The sequence below is a fragment of the Panthera tigris genome, chromosome A1 (genome assembly GCF_018350195.1).
Source record: "Panthera tigris isolate Pti1 chromosome A1, P.tigris_Pti1_mat1.1, whole genome shotgun sequence".
Taxonomy (NCBI): Eukaryota; Metazoa; Chordata; class Mammalia; order Carnivora; family Felidae; genus Panthera; species Panthera tigris.
In genome coordinates this window covers 205,692,959-205,701,965 of record NC_056660.1, presented here as the reverse complement: position 1 = coordinate 205,701,965, position 9,007 = coordinate 205,692,959, and the positions used below count along the sequence as shown (strand labels likewise).

The window sequence follows — 9,007 nt, the reverse complement described above, 5'->3', positions numbered from 1 at the left end:
CTGAGTGTCCTTAGGTAAAGCTCCTCTTGGAACATACTTAAGACACCTGGAGCCTGGCAAATTGGAAGCACAGAGATAAACAAAGAAGTGAATTTAAGAAGACATTCTTCTGTTGAATGGCTATTTGTTTATTTTCATCAGGTGGCTGCTTACTTTTCCTCCAATTGTGCCATATTCCACTTTATGCTCAAATAAGCTCATTTTGGCAAGAGAGTTGCTAAAGGTTCCATGCTTTGCATACTAAAGTTTTGTTTTGTTTTGTTTTTATACAGAGACTTCAAAACTATTGAGGGGCGCTGGGGTGGCTCAGTCAGTCAAACACTTGACTCTTGATTTCGACTCAGGTCATGATCTTACGGTTCATGAGTTCAAGCCCCGCATCGGGCTCTGCGATGACAATGTGGAGCCTGCTTGGGATTCTTTCTCTCTCCATCTCTCTCTGCCCCTCCCCAGCTCGTGCATGCACACATGCACTCTCTCTCTCAAAAATTAAAAAAAAAAAAAAACTATTGAAAAATCTAAGCAGTGGTTCTCCAGAGGAAGTCTGTTGTCAGCCTCCCTGCCACCAGCACCCCTTCACCCAGTCCCCATAGAGAGACAAGAGAGCTACCTCTATTGGGAGAGAAAAAGAAGTCAAAGACACAAAAATTTCTACCCTTTGTAGTCAACAATAATGTATCTTCTAATGCATATCCTTCCTGCCTCCTGCCCATGCTCTTGGTGGCAAAAAAGGTGTGCACTCTATGCCCAGGATGGCAGATGTGACCTATATTTTCATGTTCTGATGCTCTTTGTGGCTTCCTCTTCCCCTCATGGGGCCCATGATGCCTCTGTTCAAAGCACTTTTTCCATTAGCTTATGGCTTTGTGTCAGGCAAGTCCGTAACTGTTTCAATCATCCTGTCCATGCAGTCACCCAAACAACAGGAATTAGGTAAGCACATAAACCAGCCTAAGAGAGGTCTAGTCTGCTTTGGAGAACAAATGGAAAGTCCTGTAATGATGTACAGGCAATGTTTTGTGTGATTAAAATAATATCAACTAGATGACTAATGACTTGTGGGTTTCTTCTCATTTAGGAGGTCACATGATTCCTCTCTTGGGTCCAAATCTACCACTTCCACTTAGCTTAACTTACAAAAACAAAGGTCTCCAACACTCAACTGTATCATTTTTTTTTAAACTAGATTCTGTAATATCTCCCTCACTCTGCAAACCATGCTATTTTTCACTTAATGCTTTAGCTCTTATTGGTAAGATAAAATAAAAGTTTAAAAATGCGGATGAGGGGCGCCTGGGTGACTCAGTCAGTTAAGCATCCAACTATTGATTTCGGCTCAGGCCATGATCTTGTGGTCATAAGTTTGAACCCCGCAGTGGGCTCAGTGCTGGGTGTAGAGCCTGCTTAAGATTCTCTCTCTCTCCCTCTGCCTCTCCCCCTCTCCCGCTCGCTCTCTCAAAAAAAAAAATGGATGAAATTTTGCTTTTATTATTAGTCCTGTTTTGTTACAATGAGCCTGATTTTGACCCTGTGGACATATAACCTGTTTAGATAATAGCGGTGTTTATGTTCATAATACCTTCCCCAAACACACTGACAGCACAAATTTGAAAACTAGAAAGAAAGAAGGAAGAAAGTAAGGAGAGAGTGAGGGGAGGGAGGGACAGAGGAAAGGTAGGTATATTTGGCTCATGTTTCTACCTCTTTTACCTAGGATTCCAACTCTACACGTATTCCTTCCTACCTGCCCTTCTATGCTTGAGCTGGTAAAGGACTTGGCTTGTCCTCCTACTAAGAGAAAAATCCTTAGTACCTTCTTTCTCTAAAAACATTAGGACAAACTCAATGAAGTCAGCGCACAGAAGGTGAGGAGTTCTCAGCCAATAAGACTCTTTCGGACCTTCCAGATATGATATGGTCTCTCCATCTTCATTCTGCCAACCAGCTCACAGTTTCTCTACCAGCATCTGCCAGAATCTGCAACTGCCAAGAACAGGAGCAGGCAGCTTTCCATTTTAGTCAGACATCCAGTCTTGGATGACTGAGCCCTACATCCTAGAACATGTTCCTTCCCTCTAATTGCCTTACTCTTTAGGAAGCTGTGGTAGGCAGAATAAAGATCTCCCCAGAACATCCATGCTCATGTCCACACCCTACTCCCTAGATCCTGTGAATATGTTGGGTTACATGGCAAAGAGGAATTTAAGGTTACAGGTGGAATTAAAGTTGCTAATGAGCTCACCTTTAGAAAGGAAAATCACCCTCCATTATCTGAGTGGGCCCAACATAATCAGAAAGGTTCCTAAAAGTGGAAGAGAGGTATAGAAGAGGAAATCAGAGTGATATAATGTGAAAACAACTCAACCTGCCATTACTGGCTTTGAAAATGGAGAGAGTTGCAAGCCAAGGTACATGGACCTGGAAAGCTGGAAAAACAAAGAAGAAGATTCTCCCCTAGAACCTCCACAAAGGAACACAGCATTGCTGACACTTTGATTTTAGGTCAGTGAGGTCTGCATCAGACTTCCAATGCACAGAGTTGTAAGATTATAGACTGTGTTGTTTCAAGCCACTAAGTATGTGGTAACTTATTACAGCAGCAATAGAAAACTAATACAGAAACCATTAGTACAAAGCAAGTCTACCCTACTTGGGTAGCCATCCTGCACTCATTCTAGATTCTCAGGTTGAAGCCCAGGCACACAGTTCATCCCACTTGAACATGGGGTTCTAGTCCTCCCAATGTACCCTTCCTGGAGGTTGACATGGGACCACATCTACACTGCCTATTCCCTCTAGACTTAACTGACCTCTAAAGTTCCCCTCATAATTCTAAGGATGCTTATGCAAATTGTTACACTGAGCAGCCTGCAGAACATCCTTGTAGATGTGCAAAATGGGCCCAACTTTTCATTCATTCATTGAAGAAATACTTATTGTTGAGCCAAATGATCCCTAAATTTTCTGTAGACTCTTAAGACTCTAAAGAGAAGACTCTAAGACTCTACTCATATAATTGAAAAGATAATAGTTATTACTTCTGAGAGCAAATGTTCAAGCAAATACTGAAGTAAATGCCTTTGCTATTACTTTTATTTTTCTCTCATGTTGGCCTTCTCTAGAAGTCTTAGGAAGCGTAGATCAAAAAGCTCTAAGTGGCATGTAGGTCATTGCTTTGCCTTTGTAGATACTCATCTTAATATAAAAAGCCCCTTGTTTGGTTGAAAGGTAAATGAGTTTCCCAGAGAACCAGCCCTTCATCAGTGGCATAGTGCAGTAGTGGAGGCCCAGACCCCACTTCAGAATGCTCAAGTTCAGAACAACCTGGGATCTGTTTCTCACAAGCTATAGAAGGGGACAAGCTAATTCACTTCTCACTACCTCTGTTTCCCATTTACAAGATGAGTAAAATAATAATATCTACTTTGTAGGATACTTGTCAGGTTAAGTCATTAATACATACAAGATGCTTAGAGCACTGCCTGGCATAGGGCCATCCATCACTGTCACACTTTGTTACTCCTTTGGTTCTCTCACTGTCAGGGTTTTGGAAATCCTGATAACTTCTGGTCTTGCCAAAGGCCATGGCTTTCCAAAAAGAAATACAATGGTGTACTTATTCCCAATAGCCATCCAAATATAAAATCCATGTTTGGAAAACTTCTCAATGCTTCTTTTAAGCTGCTAAACTCCCCTTAATTAAGGTTTAAAATAAGTTCCTCCAAAAGTTTCAAAGCATAGGTCACTCATAATTACCTCTCCTAAGTTATTTTACAAAATTCCCAAGGGGAGAAATTCCTCCAAGTATATAAGGCAGTCTATCAGTGTTTAACAAACGGGGATGTATTTTAAAATGTAAATTCTCAGTCCTCATTTGAGATTTAATAAATTGGAATGGAGGCCCATAAATCTGAATATTAATAAAAATATTATATATGGTATATTGTTCTTATGCATACAAAGTTTAAGAAACATTGCCTTAGCAATCTTAAATTTAGAAGCTACCCTCATTTTATTATGCTAGATAATTCTGCAGGTAAAGACAACTCTGGAAAAAGGCGAGGCTTAACTGGCTTCTATACCATTCTCTTGTAAGATTTTTTAAAAATAAATCACCCATCTGCTTTCTCAAGGAAGGGAAAGAGAAAGACCTCGCATACTGGAAAGTGACTTATTAACAGAGAAAAGCATTATTACCTCATAGCTCAGACACCACTGGATGAATGAGTGTTAAGAACACAATTACACGTGGTTTTCACAGTAGACACTGCATTATGAGAATCTAGATTCTAATATTAGAGTGTCTGAAATGCACTCATTTGTGATAATAATATTGAAAATGCAAGTTGTAGTTGAATGCATTCCTTATTAATTTTCCTTCAACACATGATATAATTAACTGACAATCGTCAGCTCTTAAAACAAAAGGAACATTGCCTCAGCATGTTTGTTGTGAAATAAAAGGGTGACGTGTCAAAAATGTGCTAGGAACAGAGGAGTTGACATCATCTGCAGCGTGGTGATGAGCTTTCCTTACATACCTCCAAAAAAGGAAAAGAAAACTCATGTTTTGGAAAACAATGCCAAGTTTTAACACTTTTCATCTTTATTGTTGGTTTTTTTTACTGTGATAATTAATGTTCAACCTCAAATATTAAAGGAAAATATTTGGGGGCACGTGGTTTCATGTGGCTAAGTTTTCACTTTTGGAAAGCGTGAATGGGAGCCCACCTGCGGCAGCACCCTCTGCTTTCCTCCTTTCAAAGACGTCCAGACTCCTCTCTAGCCTCTGAGGTTAATGCCCAGAAAACTGCATTTTTAACTATCATCACTGGTGATTCCTGCACCCATCAAATTTGAGAACTACTTCTTTGAGAACATATAATGGAATTGAAACTTAGTGATGTATGTTTTCCTTATTTTTGAAGTACTTTAAAATTATCATAAGAGTAAACTAATAAACAGAAATTCAGAAAATTAACATGAGAATCAAGTCTAAGACTGTGATAAGAATCAATAAATATTTCCCAAATAAATGACTAGAAATAACTAATAACATGAGTAAATATAATTGAGCCAAGGAGTTATGAATTCTTTGACTTTACCAGTATCAAAAAGATAAATTATTAAAGCTTTATCATCTGTATTAAACTTGTATTCACAGTCCAAAGTAACCTACGAACTTATGTATCTCAATAATATTCTTCATTTTTTTCTCACTTGTTGGGGGAGGGGAGAATTATTATGTATTCACCAGAAGCAAAAATAAAATGTAAATCACACCAGCAAACCTTTGCAATTTTTTTTGTTGTCACATCTTTGTTTTGACTTTTTAGATTTTTCTCGAGGCAAGTGATATTAGCATCCATCTACTTGAGCTCTTCATGGGGCTGCTTGTCTATGGTCAGGGGTGAGTCACTGGCCCCATAACTCATGAGTCCAGTTTACTGGTCACGCAGGTAGGAATCCCCTGACTAGCAACTGCTCCCACAACACTGGTTTGTCCTAATCTGTCTGAGAAATGACACTTGCTTCCACCTAATGCCAACATCAGTGCTCTAAGCACTTTTGGGTGCCTCTAGCACCCAAAAGATGAAACGGGATATCTACCAAGTCATCCAACTGTATGGATTATCTCCTTACATTATCGCTGTCTTACTTAAAATTATACAAAAATATTTTCAAATTATAGAAAATTTATAACACAGAAAAAAATTACTCATTTTGACATTACCCCATACACTTATCACAATCACATATGAATCTATTTGTAATTATTAATTATCTTTTCTCACTTAAAAAATAAGTCATATTTTTCATATTTATATTTAAATAGTTGTATAATGTTCCCTCAAATGGACAAGCCACAGTTTACCTAAACTATCCTTATTGTTGGGCACTTACATTGTTTCTAAAGTCTTACTATCAGCGCACCTGGGAGGCTCAGTTGGTTAAGCACCCAACTCTTGGTTTTTTTGTTTTGTTTTGTTTTTTGGTTTTTTTTATTTTTTAATATATGAAATTTACTGTCAAATTGGTTTCCATACAACACCCAGTGCTCATCCCAAAAGGTGCCCTCCTCAATACCCATCACCCACCCTGCCCTCCCTCCCACCCTGCCCTCCCTCCCACCCCCCATCAACCCTCAGTTTGTTCTCAGTTTTTAACAGTCTCTTATGCTTTGGCTCTCTCCCACTCTAACCTCTTTTTTTTTTTTTTTTTTTTTTTTCCTTCCCCTCCCCCATGGGTTTCTGTTATGTTTCTCAGGATCCACATAAGAGTGAAACGATATGGTATCTGTCTTTCTCTGTATGGCTTATTTCACTTAGCATCACACTCTCCAGTTCCATCCATGTTGCTACAAAAGGCCATATTTCATTTTTTCTCATTGCCACGTAGTATTCCATTGTGTATATAAACCACAATTTCTTTATCCATTCATCAGTTGATGGACATTTAGGCTCTTTCCATAATTTGGCTATTGTTGAGAGTGCCGCTATAAACATTGGGGTACAGGTGCCCCTATGCATCAGTACTCCTCCAACTCTTGGTTTTAACTCAGGTCATGATCTCATGAGTTCAAGACCCACACTGGGCTCCATGCTGACAGTGCAGATCCTGCTTTGGATTCTCTCTCTCTCTCTCTCTCTCTCTGCCCCTCCCCTACTTGTCCTGTCTCTCTCTATCTATCTCAAAATAAATAAACTTAAAAAAAAATTTAAGTCTTGCTAGCATAAATCATGTTTTGATGAATATTTGTGGTGTTTTCTGTATTTTGAATTATTACCTTAGGACAGATTCCCAGTTCTGAGATTAATAAAGCAAAAGTATATTATTTTTATTGATTTTTGGAAAAGGTGTAACAGTTTAAAGAGCCCCAACAAAGGTATTATTAGTTTACTTTTTCACAGTATCCTTGTCAAAACTGGATGTACTTCTTTGTTTTTGCTAATTAAATAAAAAGCAGTCCCTTTGCCGATAACTGTGCTCTGAGCCCTTTGTTGTTTTTCATCCAACTATATTTACAGTAAAGCTCCTTGAAAACTAGAACTAGGAAAGCTGCAAATGAGCAGAATCTCAATAAAAGAACTGGTATCCAAAACAATTACAACCGGCCAGTGAAGAAGGCTGGGAACATACCAGAATAACTGCAGAAAGAGGGAGACGCAGACTGTGGAAACAGAATGAGTTCAGTGTCTGGAGTTCTGCAACGGCCAAGTGGCCATGGGGCTGGGGGTTGGAAAGAAAGGCAGAGAACCAACAGTTGTCGAGCTATGATATGAACTAACATGGACCAGCAACCACGCTAGATAGTTCGTAGACAATACGTGATTTCATCCAGGCAACAGCGCTGTACCCTACTGTGCTGGGTTAAATAGCATCCCTCCAAAACTTCTTGTCCACCCAGAAGTTCAGAACGTGACCTTGTTTGCAAATAGCGTCTTTGCAGATGTAATTAGTTAAGATCAGGCCATACTGGCTCTCTCCTCCGAGCTGCCAACAGGCCGTCCAGACTGAGGAAGACCCGGAAACTTCGGGGCCACGTGAGCCACGGACACGGTCGCGTCCGCAAGCACCGGAAGCACCCAGGAGGCCGGGGTCATGCCGGTGGCATGGATCCCCACAGGGTCAACTTTGACAAATACCAGCCAGGTTACTTCAGAAAAGCTGGTGTGAGGCATTACCACATAGAAAGGAACCAGGGCTTCTGCCCAACTGTCAGCCTCGATAAACTGCGGACCTTGGTCAGTGAGCAGTCACAGGAAAAGGCTGCCAAAAACAAGACGGGAGCTGCTCCCATCAGCAATGTGGGGTGATCGGGCTACGACAAAGTTTTGGGAAAGGGAAACTCCCCAAACAGCCTGTCATGGGGAAGGCCAAATTCTTCAGTAGAAGAGCTGAGAAGATCAAGGGTGTGGGAGGAGTCTGTGTCCTGGTAGCTTGAAGCCACATGAAGGGAGGTTCATTAAATACTGACAAGTGCTTAAAAAAATAAATTAAAAAAATCAGGCCATACTGGATTAGAGTGAACCCCAAATCCAATGACTAATGTCCTTATGGAAAGGCCACGTGAAGACACAGAAACAGACCAACACACTTCGGGGAAAACATGTGACAATACAGACAGAGACAACAGTGATGCTGCTGTATGCCAGGGAAACCCAAGGACTGCCAGCAACCACCAGAAGTTGTGAGGAAGCAAGGAAGGATCTTTCCCTAGAGCCTTCAAAGACAGCATGGTCCCCCAAAACACCTTGGTTTGGACTTCTGGCTCCCAGAATTGTGAGACAATCCATTTCTTTGGTTTTATGGCATCAAGTTTATGATAATTTGTTATGGCAGCCACAGGACACTAACACAACTAGATATTTCATTCTGGATTTACAGATGAAAACGAAGTTCAGAGAGATTTAGTGTCCTCTAAATATACCTCTAAGTGGCAGAGCCAGGATGCAAACTAAAGCAGCCTGACTCCAACCTGTGTTCTTTCTTCTACATTTTGCTGCTTCACAGGAACCTTTTGGTTCTAAGCCTGGTTGTGTCACCAGTTTGCTGTGAGGCCTTGAGAAGTTCACATAATCTCTTCTGGCCTTAGTTCACTGTGTGTAAAACAGCTACTAGGGTGGTTGATTTCTTTTTTTTTTTTTTTAATTAAAAAAATTTTTTTAAGTTTATTTTGAGATAGAGCATGCATGCACACACAAGTGGGGAAGGGGCAGAGAGAGAGACAGATTGAGACAGAGAGAGAGAGGAAGAGAGAGAATCCTAAGCAGGCTCTGTGCTGTCTGCACAGAGCCAGACACAGGGCTCAATCCCACGAACTATGAGGTCATGACCTGAGCTGAAATCAAGAGTCAGACCCTTAACCGACCGAGCCACCTAGGTGCCCCTGGGTTGGTTGATTTCTGAGATCCTTCTTCCTCTACAGCATTCTGCAAGGTAGCTGCCCACCTACAACTCTAATCCTACTAGTACCTCCAGTGAGTGAGGCTCAAGGAACCTGGAG

At 40.6% G+C, this 9,007-nt stretch overlaps 1 pseudogene; it reads left to right on the top strand.

The window, feature by feature from the left end:
* The first annotated feature begins 812 nt into the window (after positions 1 to 812).
* Positions 813 to 8,691, top strand: LOC102968925 (annotated as a pseudogene).
* The last annotated feature ends 316 nt before the right edge of the window (positions 8,692 to 9,007 follow it).